We start from the raw sequence: 16639 nt of genomic DNA on the forward strand, positions 1-16639 counted from the left end.
ACAGCTTCCTTCTAGCGTTATGGCTAAGATCCAGAGTTGCCATGAGAAGTGCACGAGTTGGTCTTTTGAATTGAATTATGTGCCCCAAAATATGTATTGAAGTCCTGGCCCCTATACCTGTGGGTGTGACCCTGTTTGGATCCTGTTTAGAAATAGGGCTTTTATTTTGTTAAGTTAATGAGGTCATACCAGACTACAGTGGATTCTAAACCTAATCACTTCCGAGTTGTAAAAGAGCAGAATAGGTACAGAGACACACACAGGGGGGAGACAAATGACATCTGAGGATCATCTACAAGCAAAAGGACACCAAAGATCTCCAGAAGTCACCAGAAACCAGCAGAGAGGCCACAGAAGAAATTGACACAGCCAAGATCTACGTTTGGACTTTTAGCCTCCAGAACTGTGAGAAATACATTTCTGTTCCTTAATGTTACCCATCTGTGGTATTTCTGTTATGCCATCCCTAGGTAACTGAGACTGATGGCGAAGCATACAAATCCAAGGGAGTCTTGGACTCGATTCACTGGAGTGATGGAGAGGAAGGCTTAAATCTGGCAGTTACGTCGATGAAAGAATAACTACAAACAACTCTTACTACAGAGCTACGACTTCCTTGCTGTGGGTTTAGTCCATTTCCAGACAAATGAGAATCATCTAGCCCTTTTCTTGGTCTTTACTATATTTCAGATTCTACCCTCTTCAGATGCGAGTGTTACTTCAATTCTGATGTTCATTAGCACTTTCATCAAAGAAAAGGAAATGGGAAATAAAAAAAAGTGTAACTTAAGTCTGGCAATTTTAACATGTGTTAATGGGTTTGGCAGGAAAGGAAGGTAAAACTCTGGACTAAAGTTTACAAAATGTTTGCATGTGTTCAAAGGCGTGTGGAAGTCTCACAGGGATCCCTGGTGGGCAAAGCCTTTAAAGTACTTGGCTGCTAACCCAAAGGTCTGTGGTTCGAACCCACAAGCTGCTCTGTTGCAGAAAGATGTGGAGTCTGCTTCCTTAAAGATTACAGCCTTGGAAACCCCGTGTGGGCAGTTCTACTCTGTCCTATAGGGCTGCTATGAATCTGAAATGGTGTGATGGCAACGGACGGGTCTCACACTAGAGAAGATGAAAATCAAACTTTACTACTTTATTCTTTTTTCATAGTTTCAGTCTTTGTTATTCTAAATTCACTCTGATATTTCTTTTGTTTACTCATTTAGCTAACAGCTCAAGTTCCTTGAGATTTAGAAATAGCCATATCCCAACTCTGATTCCCACTTCCCACATCCAGTGTAGATTTGGCAGAGTAGGTTGTTGCCACTCTTGGTGTGTGGAGTCTAAGAACCTCTCTGTGGGAGGCTGGGGAGGGTGTGAACCTGCCGGATTGGGACATGAACTCAGCATGGATGGTAAGAAAAGGAGCCTATTAGTGTATCTCAAAGCTCCTTCCTTCCTTCTTGGCAGAAGTTGTTGCTTGGAGCGAGCAGGTGTTTAATGCTGTTAAATTTATGAGTAGTGAAAGCTGTTGGATTTCTTAACATCTGGGTAACATAAATTATCAGGTTTTTTTTTTTTTTTTTTTGGCCCAACATGGTTGGAAAGTGACTTTGAAATCCATGGAAAGCCATTAAGTAACCTTTACAGGAATGTGTTTATTTCTGACGTTTACCTTTATGACTGTGGGCTGTCTCTAGATGAGCTGACAGATCCTGGTCGCAGGAAGTGCAGGGGCACCAACAGCTAAGCTACAACTATTTCCCCTTGAGTTCACTAGGTAAGACAGTAAGACCAAGGGTACTTTCCTTTATTTATATTTCCCATGTTTTGTTTTTCTTGCTTAGAATTGCCAATAAGCTCAGTGTAGATCCAAAGTAGTCTATAATGACTTTCATGGATTATTTTTTATTTTAAGCCATGAGTGATATTGAGAGTTGCATCTTTATCCTTCCATTTCTTTCCCTTTCTCTGCTCCTTCATCACAAGAGGTGATCGAGTTTGTGACCTGTCAAGAAGAATTTAATAAACAAAACAGGAAGAAAAGAATTGGTCTTTTCTTCAAAGTAACTGAGGTTATCCACAAAACATCACCCATTTACCTTTCTCCTGTCTTTTTATATCTAACCTGTGTACTACCAGGCTGCTAAATGCAGATGGACATTTCTTAAACTTTAACCACTGCTAATTTTAATTTTTTTTTTTAATTTTAAATGGTGCTGTCCATGGAAAATTATCTCACTTGTATCCCCAGGTTGTCAAGGGAAACTTTTGAACTTAAAGAGATTATATTCCCATCCGCATTTCACTTTCTAACAGAAATGGGAGGAATACGTAATGCTGGCTTAAAATACTTTTATTTATCACACTCCACGTGTCATGGTTTGAATTGTGTCCCCCCAAAATGTGTGTTAAGTTGGCTAGGCCATGATTCCCAGTATTGTGTGGTTGTCCACTATTTTCAGATCTGATGTGCTTATCCTAATGTAAGTCCTCTATGATGTTAATGAGGCAGGATTAGAGGTAGCCATGTTAGTGAAACAGGGCTCAATCTACAGGGTTAGTTTGTATCTTGAGTCAATCTCTTTTGACATATAGAAGAGAGAATCAAGCAGAGAGAAGAGGGACATCATAGCACCAAGAAAGAAGCACCAGGAGTGGAGCACATTCTTTGGACCCAGGGTCCCTGGGCTAAGAAGCTCCTAGACCAGGGGCAGACTGATGACAAGGATCTTCTCCTAGAAGCAACAGAGAGAGAGATCCTTCGCCTGGAACTGGTACCCTGAATTCAGACTTCTAGACTCCTAGACTGTGAGAAGATAATTTTCTGTTTGTTAAAGCCACCCACTTGTGGTATGTCTGTTATAGAAGCACTAGATGCCTAAGATACCATATATCATTGTATACTTGTGACCAAGTTTAATGAATAAACAAAAATACACACCATAAAATATACTAACGTATTTTCACATGTTGTTGTGGAAAGAGCAATGAACTTGTGCGAAGAATTGCTGGGTTTAAACATAGTCTCCACTCTTTTCTTACTCTGTGACTCTGTATAGATTACTCAGCCAGCTGGAGTCAGTGTTTTTCTTCTAGAAAGTAGGAGTTGTAGTGGACATTGCGGATGATTGCCCAGCACCAGTGCATCCTTCCTTGTCCTGCTGATTAACAGTCATGCAGCTTGGGGACTTGACATCAGGTGAAAGGGAAGACCTGTTTGTCCTAAGAGTTATTCTATCCCTTTTTACTGTTTTTTTTTTTCTTTTCTTATAATAGGTATGTGACTTTATTCTGTCCAATGAGATGCAAAACACTGTTTTCTTGAAGCTTCTGAGACAGCCTTTCCGTTCTTAAGAGAAAGTAACAAAAAGCCAGTTTGTCTCTTTGGATGTAAATCTGAATCACGTTGTCCCAGCTGCTATAGGTAACCACCTTGTTACCTCAAAGGAAGACAGCCTGATAACAAAGCTAATTTAATACAGACTGACCTTAGAGGATCAAGAGGAAAGAAGCTAAAGCCTTGATCAAATCTTCTCTGAATCCTTCACCTGGCTTCTGGGCTTACCGTTATGTGAGCCAATAAAACTATTTATTGTTTATGACAAAAGCATTCCAAGTTACCCAGGAACAATTCTGTCTACTCATCATATCCATCAGGATGATTATGAAGATTAAATGAAGAACGCATGTGGAATGACTTTGTGAATAGTGTTTAATTAAAAATGATTCTTGTCTTTCATTTGTAGCTTCACGAGCACCTCCCAAAAAGTATTGGGATCGAGAAACTGAGATATCTGAGGTTATGAATTGAAAAACCAGACTAAGTTCCAGTTTTATACGTATAAGAGAAATAAAAGTTACTCGGTTGTAAAGTATATTAATGTCCTAAGACAATTATTAATCTATTTTATATATATGTGCTGTTTTTTTTTTGATATGTATATATACACAAGTTTTCTCTGCTATCTGAAAGTACGATGTTCCTATAAAACCTTTCCTAAGCTGAACTGGCTTTAAAGCAAAGAAGCAATTACCATTACTTTATATGGGAAAAACTTTTGAGCATCCCTGGACCCAAAAATTAACCTACCAAATCATACCAATTAACACACAAAACCCTCATGAGCTCTCTTCAGCTTTTCTGATACCTTAGGACACATCCTGTTAACGGATGCACAAAATAAAGCTAGATAAAGCCCAGATGCTCACAGACAGCACTCAAAGCTATGGCAGCTTGATGCTGAGATGCTGAATGTAGTTTCTGGGGAAGGAGCTGGGCGAAGTCTCTCTTGCTTCTCAGAGTGTACACTGCCTCTTTAATGGTTCCTGCAAAATGAATGCTAAACACTATTTCTGCTTTTCACCTTTTTTTGTAAAAGTGAAAATCCACTTCCGATTTCTTTTGGTTGTTGACAATGGAATGTAGGTAGGTCTAATATAGGTCTTTCATAAAAGCCAAGTGACTTAATGCAAACTTTCAAAAAGTGGAAATGCCTGTATACATATATATATACACACACAGTAGACACACACACACACATATATATATATACATAATATATAGATAGGAAGACAGAGTCCCTGGGTGGGTGGTGCAAATAGTTAATGTGCTCAGCTACTAATTGAAAGTTTGGCAGTTTGAGTCCTTACAAAAGCACCTTGGAAAAAAGGCCTGGCAATCTACTTCTGAAAGATCATGAGTATTGAAATCCCTATGGTACGCAGCCTGAAACACATGGAGTTGCTGTAAATTGGCTTCAACTGGATGGCAGCTGATTTGGTATGTACATATATGTATCAAAACAAAACTGTACCGGTTGCCTTAGAGTTGAATCTGACTCATAGTGGCCCATTAGGACAGAGTGGAACTGCCCCATAGAGCTTCCAAAGAGCAGCTAGTGGATTCAAACTGCTAACCTTTTTGGTTCGCAGCCAAGCTCTTAACCACTACACCACCAAGGCTGTCTCTCTCTCTCTATATAGATGTGTGTCTGTGTGTGTGTATATATACATGTATATGTATTATATATATCTATCTCACGATCAAACAACCCCAATAGAATAGATACACCTGAGTGATTATATATAATATTTTGTGGTCTCCAAGACAGAGTGCAATCAGTCCAAAATGTGTCTAAGTTATATTTCACCTTCATTTGAAATTTCAGTTTATCTAGATTTTCCATGTTGACTACTTGGGAAAATAAACACTTTAAAAGATATGTCTGTATAGTGCAATACATGCTCATATAATGGATATTTGTTCAGAATTGTATTCAACTACAGGAATATTTTAGGATGTTTTCACAAGACGAAAACAAAACCGAAGGCCTTCAGATAGGATCTGCAATAACGCTTCACAACTTAAGCCAGTTTTGGGGGGGGTTTTGTTCCTTGGGAAAAAAAGAAGAAGGAGAACAATAATGTGTTGGAGACCCCAAAGGGAAATATATTGTTAATGGAAAAAATCACCTTCCTTCACTCTTTCTATTTAAGGGAGCTTTGCTTCCAGGTTATAATGAAAACGTAAAGGTCTAATACAAAACTGAAGAGGGAGAGGAGGCAGGGGAAAGAAACCCAGAAAATGCAGCACCTAATCCAGATGTTAGCAGCAGTGAGGTGGCTTTTGTGAAAGACAGCCAGCAAACTTTATTTCATTCATCCACTCTATGGTCCCTACTCTGTGATCAAATGATCCATTACAACCGTATTTTTTCAGATTTCAAGATTTTTCACATTATTTAGTTAAGTTTTATTTACCTATAAGGAAATCTCAAGTTTGAAAACTAGCTCTTAGTGATATTTAATCTAATAACTGATCTAAAGTTCTAGGAAGAGGAAGGAACAACCTCTAATAAATGGTTTTGTTCAAACCAGGAAAATCAGCTACAATTCTGACTTTTTATTTTCTGTTGCTTATTAAAATAAACTCTCTTGACTGATGAAATAAAGTTGGGGAGGGTCAATGTGTAGCTCAGGAAATGATGGTTTACTAGTCCATTTGGAATAAGAGGCAAACAGGTTTTTTAAAGGAAGAAACAAATTAGTCTCAGAGAGAAACTCAGGCAGACTTAATTAAATAATATGATACTCAGTGACAAATGCTCAACATACACGCATCTCAGAGGAAAATGTTAATAATCTTTTGAACCATCTGTTTTGGCCTTTTCACAGCTTTTGGGAGTGTATTTTGGGGAAAACAGTCATAAAATTTCCTAGAACTGTAAATTTTTCCTATAGCAACTGCCTTGAGTATCATATAATCTGATGGCTCTCGTGGAGGTAATATAGCACGATACTCAGACCACTGTTCTGCAGGTGGCTAGTGGGGAGATGGGCTTGTTGGAGCCATTGTCTTCCCTCTGTTTTTGATGGCGAGTATGCCTCCATCACAACTGATGGTGTGTACATTGACATTGACCACATCACTTGTGAGGCTGCATAGAATCCCTACACAAACTAATGTTGTTGTCTGTTGCTATCCAATGGCTCACAGCAACCTTGAAGAAACATTGTCTCCTCCTACACCATTCTCGCAATCGTTCATTTTTTGAGTCTTTTGTTGCAGTCACCAGGTCAATCCATCTCATAGAGGGTGTGGTCATTAAGGTTTTGTGTCAACTTGGCTAGGCCATGATTCTCAGTAGTTTGGCAGTTATGATGTAGTTTGGCAGTTGCATCATTTTCATGATGAGATTTGGTATAATATGATCACTTCCATAATGGGATCTGCTGTGAGTAGCCAATCGGTTGAAACTGAGTATCCTTGGGCCTGTGGCCTGCATCAAATATAAGTGGACATTCAAGGTTTGTGGGCTTTTGCTTGCTCTGAATCCTGCAGCTGGCTCCTGTTCATCTGACCTCTGGTTCTTGGGATTTGAGCTAGCAGCTCACCTTCTTGCCTGCCAGTCTTGGGATTCGTCAGTCTTTGAAGCCTGTGAGCAAGAGCCCTGCCTTCTGACCTGCCAATCTTGGGTTCACCAGCCCCTGTGACTACATGAATCAAGAGAAGCCTATAACCTGACCCATGTACTTGAGATGCTCTGCCTCTACAACCAAGTGAGCCATTTCTTTGGTATCAATTTCTCTCTCTCCCTCTCTCTCTATATATATTTATACCCTTTACTGGTTTTGCTTCTCTAGAGAACCCAGCCTAAAACAGAGGATTTCCATCTTTTTTGTTGACCCTCCATGTTACTAAACATGATGTCCTTTCCTAGCAATTGATTTTTCTGATGATGTGTCCAAAGTAAGCATGATGATTTCTTGCCGTCCTTACTTCTAAGGAGTATTCTGGCTGTACTTCTTCAAAAAAAAAAACGTAACTTTAAGGAGTCTCAAATTAGCATTTTCACAAATTTGTTAATGGGAACCTACTATATTTAAACTGTTGGATTATAATATTGTAATGCATTTTTGTTGTTTTTTTAATTTTAGGAAATAAGTTTGTCTTAGTTTGGGAAAAAAGCCTCTGTCTTAGACTGGGTTCTTTAGAGAAGCAAAACCAGTAGAGATTTATATCAAAGAAATGGCTCACATGATTGTAGAGACTGGAATGTCCCAAGTCCATGGATCAGGATAGAGCTTCTCCAGTTTCATGTAGCTGCAGGGGTTGGCAAATCCAAGATTGGCAGGTCATAATCCAGGGCTCTTGTTCACAGGTTGTGAAGACTAATGAATCCCAAGATCAGCAGGCAAGACCGCAAGGCTTCTCCTGATTCACGTAGTTTCAGGGGCTGGCGAACCCAAGATTGGCAGGTCAGAGAGCAGGGCTTTCGCTCACAGGTTGTGAAGGTCAATGAATCCCAAGATCAGCAGATAAGCTGCTAGCTCAGGTCTCAAGAACCAGAGGTCAGACAAACAAGAGGCAACTGCAAGATTCAGGGTAGACAAAGCCAGAATGTCCACTTACATTCAGATGCAGGCCACATGCACAAGGAAATTACCTTTCAACTGATTGGTTACTCACAGCAGATCCCATCATGGGAGTGATCACACATAAATACTGAGAATCATGGCCCAGGCAAGTTGACACACAATCTTAACTATCACAGACCTTGAGCCAAGGATTAGAGTGTAAGTACTTGAACTACACAAAACATCAACAGGAAATGGATAGTGAAAGGAGCAATTTAATAAAGGGAAACTGGAGTTTATTCTGATGTGAAATCTGGAACTCAGTGTAAAACACATGCTTCAGAGTTATCTCATCTAAGGTGAGAGGGAGCTGGCATATTTATACACTAACTCCTGTCAGTTATTACTTGAAAGCAGCTAATAGCTGGGGGTGTAAACTCACCCGTACTTCTGTACACGGGGAGAGTGGCACCAAGAGAGTCTGCTACGTTAAATTTAAGATTAACACAAGGTTGTCTAGAAATTATCAGTCCAAAAAAATTATATTGCAAAATCCCAATAAATGAGCAAAGCATATGAAATTTATAAAACAACTAATATAAAAAGAGTTAACATCACCAGTAACTATAATGAAATAACATTTATTGTGTATATAATATATAAATGATGGCATAGAAAATTTTACTTTCTTTGTATTTGCTTGTATTTTTCATCTTTTAAAACATGCACTATTTAATATTTTATTATAAAAATCACTTTAAATATGATGAAATGTTATATTAAGTTGTACTGCTTATTGCATTATTATGTTAGCTTCTTAAAGCAAACATTTATAATGGCTTAATTTAGGCAATGAAAAAATCTTGGAAATATTTTCTAATGTTCATGTTTTACAAGAAATGATGTAATAAAACTCAAAGATATGAGTTCACCAACTAGTTGAATGAAAGCTTCTTAGGGAGTGAAATATTTTTCTGCATGAGAGAAATAATTTCTATATGAATCGTTTATATATTTAATATGTATATTAAATATATATATTTATATGTTTAAATTCTATAGTAATAACATGCATGTGAAAGCTGGACAATGAATAAGGAAGACCGAAGAAGAGTTCATGCCTTTGAATTGTGGTGTTGGTGGAGAATATTGAATATACCATGGACTGCCAAAAGAACGAACAAATCTGTCTTGGAAGAAGTACAACCAGAATGGTCCTTAGAAGCAAGGATGGTGAGATCTTAGATCTTTGGATGTGTTGTCAGGAGGGATCATTCCCTGGAGAAGGACATCATGTTTGGCAAAGTACCGGGTCAGCAGAAAAGAGGAAGACCCTCAACAAGGTGGATTGACACAGTGGCTTCAACAATGAGCTCAAGCATAACAACGATTGTAAGGATGGAGCAGAACCAGGCACTGTTTCGTTCTGTTGCACATAGGGTCGCTATGAGTCGTAACTGACTTGATTGCACCTAACAACAACAACATAGTAGTCACAAATGATATGAATTTTTAATTTTTATCTTGGGTCTCTTATGAAGTAAAGATAAGGAAGAGGAAAAAATTTACCTAGAATAAGAAAATATACACAATCCAATTGTGGGGAGAAAAGAATTTTAACTGCCATTTATGTATTTTCAGTCTAGAGTATCAAAAAAAAAAAGTGATAGAGAAATATCTAACCTGCCTACACTGGAGTATGAGAATATTCAGTAATTTTATATTTTTATATTTGTGTTGGTAACAAAGAGTTTGAACAATGCATTAATGTTTAACTTATATTCAAGGAATACTTTTTTTTTTTCCTTTTATCAATTCAACTCAAGGCCAGTTTACAGACAAATACAAAAAGTTATGAGGGCAAGATTTTTACTTACTTAACTTTCCTAAAATCAAAATACAAATCCTACATGGTTTAAAAAATTAATATAAATTTGTTTTACCAATATGATCTATCCATTTTTATCAGCCTGGAGAAGTAAACAAATAAACTCTAAAGCTAACTGAAAACCAAAAACCCGTTGCCATTGAGTCAATTCCAACTCATAGCAACTCTATAAAAAATAGGACAGGCTAAAACTGCCCCATAGAATTTCCAAGGCTGTGATCTTTAGAGAAGCGGACTGCCACATCTTTCTCCCACGGAGCAGCTGGTGTGTTCGAACCACCAACCTCTTGGTTAGCAGCCAAAGGTGACCACTGAGTCAGCAGGGCTCCTCTACTAACGGAAAGTGTTTCACGTAATTTAATTTGTAACCTACATTGTTGTCACTAAAGCAAATACATGAAATGTGTTCATTTTTTCATTTACAAAATGATTAAGAACTACTCATTGTTTTCCACATTAAATTATACAAAATTCTTTTTTTTTTTTTTCTGAGACTGCTAAGGGTTTCTGGTAGAAATTTGAAAAGAATTAAATATATTAATGGTACACTGGTTATTTATAGCCTAAATCAAGAGTTTAAAAATTATATGGGCTCCTTCAAAACTTTCTAGATAAGGTAATATACTGCTAATGCTCATTTATAAAATAGTGTATTAAAATGTGAAAATATTAACTTGTAATCCTAAAAATTTATGTGTATATATATATATTCTTTTTTTTTTTTTCAATTTCATTGCCAGTCATCTGAAGATGATAGTTGGAGCATGTCAGCTGTTCTCTAGGGCCCTGATCCATATGAAGCTAAGTTATTAACTAAAAATATATATAAGAGTATTGATTTACATTCCATTTTAAAGGTAGTTAGAATTGATGAAAACCTAGAAAAAAGATTTCGTAGATAGGTGGACAGGCAGACAGACGGACGGATGGACGGGCATCTTCGAAATACAGCTACTAGTATCTTGGGAAATAAATTTTAAAATAAAATTATCTTAGTTACCTAGTGCTGCTGTAACAGAAATGCTACAAGTGGGTGGCTTTAATGAACAGAAATTTATTTTCTCACAGTTCTGGAGGCTGAATGTTCAAATCAGGGTCTTGGCTATGTCAATTACTTCTGTGAGTGTTTCTCTCTTAGTTTCTGGTATCATTCATCAATTCTTGACATGCCTTGGTGTTTTTCCCCTGTTTGTGTTTCTCTATGTCCATTTTGCTCTTTTTTATAGCTCAGAAGTGATTAGCTTTAAGACCCATCCTACACTGTATAATCTCAACTGATTGTTTGATTTCATTATGTTAGAGTGCATTATGGGAGTTAATTTACTTTACCCAAGGCCAATCAATTTAACATGGACCTACTCCATGACAGCAACCAAACTAGTATTTGGTCAAACCACTGGTAACCATAGCCTAACCAAGTTGCCACAAAATTAGTCTCCATAAAAATCTATCTTTCTATTACCTTTTTTCAAGACTTCTAGTTGGTACAACATCTGTTCTCTGTTTTTTCCCTAGTAAGAGAATCCCCAACTTTTTCTGTGTAATGACCACCCAGTAGAAGTGCAACATCTCTTAGCCTCTATTACAGCCAGCTGTGCTCATGTGACCTTTTTGTCAATGACATGTTTTGTGCAACTTCAGAGGTAGACCTTTTTTTTTTTTTTTTAACTCTCTTCCTGATGACTTGGCTAAAGATGTGAACCTTGAAGCTAAAGTAGATATTCTGGTCCATAAGTGGAAGCTTCATGCTCAAGATGGCAGAGAAATAAGACACAAGAAGTTGGACTGATGCATGTTTCGGATCCATCATATTTGTCCTAAACTATCTACCTATAGACTTTGTTTTCCATAAGAGAGAAATACACTTTTGTCTTGTTTAAGGTACTGTATTTGTTTTTTTGTTGCTTTATGTAGCCAAACCTGACCCTCAGTGACACACAGATCCATTGCTGCTATGTTACTCATTTGTCAGAAATTTTAAATGAAAAACTATTTTGAAAGAAGACCAACCACAATAGATGGTTTCATGGGGTCAAGGTTTGAGAACATTATAAAAATCATTTTTCACAAAATGAATTTGTTTTTTATGGCTTGAGGACAGCATTCTTCTTTAAAACATTTTCTGGTCAGAAATTATTTCCACTACTCATCTATGTAAATATTGTGTACATGATATTCCTTGCTTCAATTTTCCCCCAACAATTCTACTAGTACTTTTTTTTCCTTCCTTTATTCATTCATTTATTTTTTTCAAAATTCTTGTGTCCTATAATACAATGATGAGAATTAAAATTTTCACAGTGAGATAGCCATCAACATCTGAAGCTTTTGATCTTTTAAAAGCAATTATGAAAATTGTTACCTTTTAAAATCCAATATATGAAGGCTGTTTCTCAATCTGAAATAATTACATAGTCAAATGTATTTACTCTTGCCAATGAAGTTTAAAAACCTGTCTGTTCTTGTCACAAAATACATCGTTGCCATTCAGCTCTAGCCTTTCATCTCCTAAATAATAACAATTTGCCCATAAATTCTATCCTTCATCCTTTTTGGTAACAGAGCTCTTCATCCAATAGGAAACGTTTTTTCAAAAGAACATCGAACAATCCAGGTGTCATTGCTGTCTTCTGTTATTTTGTGGTCAAAGTCAAAAGGTAGCAAACTTCTGATGCCTAATTTGTATTTGATAGATAATAAATCTTACTTCAGTTGGGGTCTGAATGAAGTTGCCAAGAAAATCTTCAGCCTTTGATACCAGCTGGTCCTTGCTACTCACACATCTCCTACAGAGCTCTAAGCTTTCTGGCTTAGGACATGAGGCAGAGGTTTCTTATTGTGGTGGTAGAGCTGGTAAGGTACAGGCTTCTCCATTGCTCTCTGCCCCCATATCTAGGAAGCAATATTTAGGTGACTGCTGTAGTCAACTTTTTTTTTCCTTATCTTTTTGCTCAACTATCCAGTGTCCTATTTCCTATTAGCACTCTGATCTTCTTCTTAAAGGAATTTTCCATGGAGTTTCAAGTGTAGACGTTGAGTCTATTCTGACTCATAGCCACCCTGTAGGACGGAGTAGAACTGCCCCATAGAGTTTCCAAGGAGGGCCTGGTGGATTCAAACTGCTGACCTTTTGGTTAGCAGCTGTGGCACTTAACCACTAGGCCACCAGGGTTTTCAGTGTAGGCATGGAGGAGGGCAATTCCCAGCATTTGCTTGCCTCTCCCTTCTCACTGGTTTGCAGTCGTTTTCTGCCCCATTGTCGAATGCGGGTGCTCCTCATGGTGCTGCCCAAGGCTGGGTTAGCCTGTGAATCACTCTCCATGGGTGATGTCATGCAACCCCAGTAAAGGACAGGTCCAGGCCACAAAGCAAGCCCAGGACGGCCCACTCCCCATGACTTCCTTCTTCTCATCCCTACCAACTGATAGACCCCTGATACTTCCTAATTCAGAATTCCTTAGGTTTCTTTCTGAATCACTCTATTTTTGTCCCCTGTTTTTATTCTAAACAGTCACCTATGCTATTTGAAACCATGTAAGATTCCTAGAAATCACCTGACTTACCAGTTGCTGTCGAGTCAACCCTGACTCAGTGATCCCGTGTATGTTGGAATAGAATTGTGCTTCACAGGGCTTTCAATGGATGATTTCTTTGGAAGGAGATCACCAGGTCTTTCTTCCGAGGTGCCCCTGGGTAGATGTGGATCTCCAAACTTTTGATAAAGACCTGAGCACATCAACCATTTGTGTCACCCAGGGACTTCCTATCTAACTTGTGGTTGATGTTGTGTATTCTGCTGTCTATTCCGACTCATAGCAACGCTATATGACAGACTTGAACTGCCCTGCAGGGTTTCCTAGCCTATAATCTCTACAGAATCGACTGAACAGCACACAACAACAACAATTTCTATGGGAGTAAATTGCCATGTCTTTTCTCCTTTGTCGCCACTGGTTGGGTTTGAACCACAGACCTTTCAGTTAGCAAGTAAGCACTTTAATCATTGCACCACCAGGGCTCCTTTAAACTGTACTCTGAGGAACCAGAGAAGTTGTAGCAGGGGCCAGTGAAAGGAAAGAGGAAAGGCGGACCTGGCTTCCTACCTGCTTCATCCATAGCAGCTTGGTTTCTTACTCTTTTATATGCTGGCCTCTCTCACATGATTTTATTAGAACAAAGTGTTCCTTGGCTAAAGAACGGATTACAACCCCCAGCTAGGTCAATATCATTGTCACAAAGGAGATTTAATGATGTCTGATTTTTTTGAAGTTTGAATAATCTAATGGTGGTTGAACTAGGGCTAGAACCAAGTCTAGTTGGGTAATATTTTTGCTATACCATCCTGACCCAACTAAATAATATGTCTACATTTTAACTTATAACCCACTGTGATTTAACCCAAAAGGAGAAAAGGTTGATAAGAATGTGATGTTTTGGTGTGAGAAGGGTTTTGAGGATACTGAGGTATCTAGGGTCTGTTGAGTGATAGCCACCAGACTTATGAATAGCTCTTCTTTGATAGTGATATTAAGATGGTAATATAGAATGCTGGCTGTAATCTTAAAACTGAGATATCCAAATATGATTGTTTGATACTTATTCATTATAAGTAGAACAGTCTGGAAAATAATATTCTGTAATTTATCTCTGATAAAGTTGATAAATTATAAAACTGTAATGTCTTTTATTTTCTAATTTTCCCCCTACAAAACTTCAGATTTATTATTGAAACCAAATGAACAGATGAACAATGATTGGTATAAAATTCCCTTTTGGATAACATCCAGACTCAGCATATAGGGCCTGTTCTGAAAAATTGCCTCCAACATAGCCATTTTAACCACTTATATTTTCTTTTACGATTTTGAAATGTATATACATCTTCTTCATGTATGTATGTGTGTATATGTATATACACATTTTAAAAGAAATAATTATGAAAAACTATGATACCGCCAAGCTGGTAGAACAATACCCTAGTAATCCCCCAGGGACCCTTTCTATAATATTCTTCTCCCTCCTCCCAAGATATAATTGCTGACTTGGATTTAGTGATATTCATTTCTTTGCTTTTAGCTTTTTAATAGTTTTGCTTCCCCTGTATGCAAATTAGATTTTTCTACCTTGTTTCTGTAAAAATGGAAATACCTTCAATATATTTCTGGTTAGCCCAGGTATCTTGCAAGGTATACATATTTCAATGTTTTATATTTATTTTTTTTATATCCTTAGCTTTAGCTGTACCGCCACCACCCCTGGTTGCTATCTAGCCACCTCCAACTCATGGTGACCGGTATGTGCCAGAGTGGAACTGTGCTCCATAGAGTTTTCAATGGCTGATTTTTCAACAGTGTGTCAACAGCCTTTCTTCTGAGGCACCTTTGAAAGGACCAGAACCTTTAACCTTTTGATTTACAGTCAAGCATATTCAACATCTAGGCCACCCGGGGACTCCTTTATAATGAACACATCTATGGAATTTTTTCTATTCCTTTGGAAAATCTTTAGCTTTTAATCGCTATATTTTATCTGTTACATTTGATGTGATTTCTAACATATATAAGTTTATAAAATTATCTACCACCTAATCTTGTGCTTTCCATTTGAACTTTTCTGTTTTTCCCTCTGGTTTCTTGCTTTTGTTTGGATTTATTGATGATTATTATTAACTTCATTCCATTTTTCCCCTTTTTTCTGGGTTAGCAGGTATTAAAATTTTCTTATTTTTTTAGTTGCTAGGCTAGATATGGAACTCTGGTTGCACAGTGGTTAAGAGCTCAGGCTGCTAACCAAAAGGTGACACCATGATTTTAAAGCTTTATTTTAAGCCTCTGCTGCTTAAACCTTACTGAATTGAATGAATTTTGAATGATTTGAACACCTGTTAACTTTTTAAAATAGGTGTCAACAAAAAAAGTTTAACTTTTAATCAAACAGAAGCCCTGGTGGCGCAATGGTTAAGAACTCAGCTGCTAACTAAAAGGCTGACAGTTCAAATCTACCAGCTGATCCTTGGCAACCTTATGGGGCAGTTCTACTCAATCCTGTGAGGCCGCTATGGGTCAGAATCGACTCAAAGGCAAAGGGTTTGGTTTGGTTTAGGCTAGATATCCTTCCTGTATAATTTACATATCAAAGTCTAATGTTAAGCAACACATTTACCTGGACAACACAGGGTCTTTAGAACACTTTAGCTCTGTTAACTCTGCTGTTGCTTTTTTGGGTATTCTACTTTGCTCTTGTTGTCTTTAATCCCACAAGGCATTAATTACCATTACTTTAAAAAGTCATCCTCCATTGATATTTACTCACATATTTATCACTTTCTATGCTCTTCGTTTATTTGTGATTCTCATATTTTCCATCTGGGATAATTTCCCTTCCACTGAAATCATACAGATTTCTTGAAGCAAAAAACAACTCCTAAATGAATTTCATCAGTTTTTGATTGTCTATAAATGTCCTTATTTTGCCTTCATTCTTGAAAAATACTTTCAGTATTATAGTTATTTTTACAGTTTTCTTTTCCCTGGAAATGCGTTCAATCTTGTCTTTTGTTGTTTTAACATATTAAGCACAGTTGTTTTATTATCTTTCTCTGAGAATTCCAGTATCTGAAATCACGGTGGGTCTGTTTTAATTACATATTTTGTTGTTGTTGCTTCCTGCTCAGGGTAACTTATTTCCTAGTATTGGGAAGGGGGGGTGGTTGAGGTGGAGGATGAAGGTTGAATCTTCTAAAGAAGGTTTATATTTACTTCTACCATGGCACTGGTTTTAAGAGTCAGGTCCAAAGGTCAAGGTTAAGAAATTTCTTCTGGTTTATTCTTAAACAAAGAATGTAAGTACTTCCCAAATTCAGCTCCATGTGTGGAGGGCTGCCTGCTAGAATTCCCACTTTTG

The sequence above is a fragment of the Loxodonta africana genome, chromosome 1, assembly GCF_030014295.1.
Source record: "Loxodonta africana isolate mLoxAfr1 chromosome 1, mLoxAfr1.hap2, whole genome shotgun sequence".
NCBI classification, from domain to species: domain Eukaryota; kingdom Metazoa; phylum Chordata; class Mammalia; order Proboscidea; family Elephantidae; genus Loxodonta; species Loxodonta africana.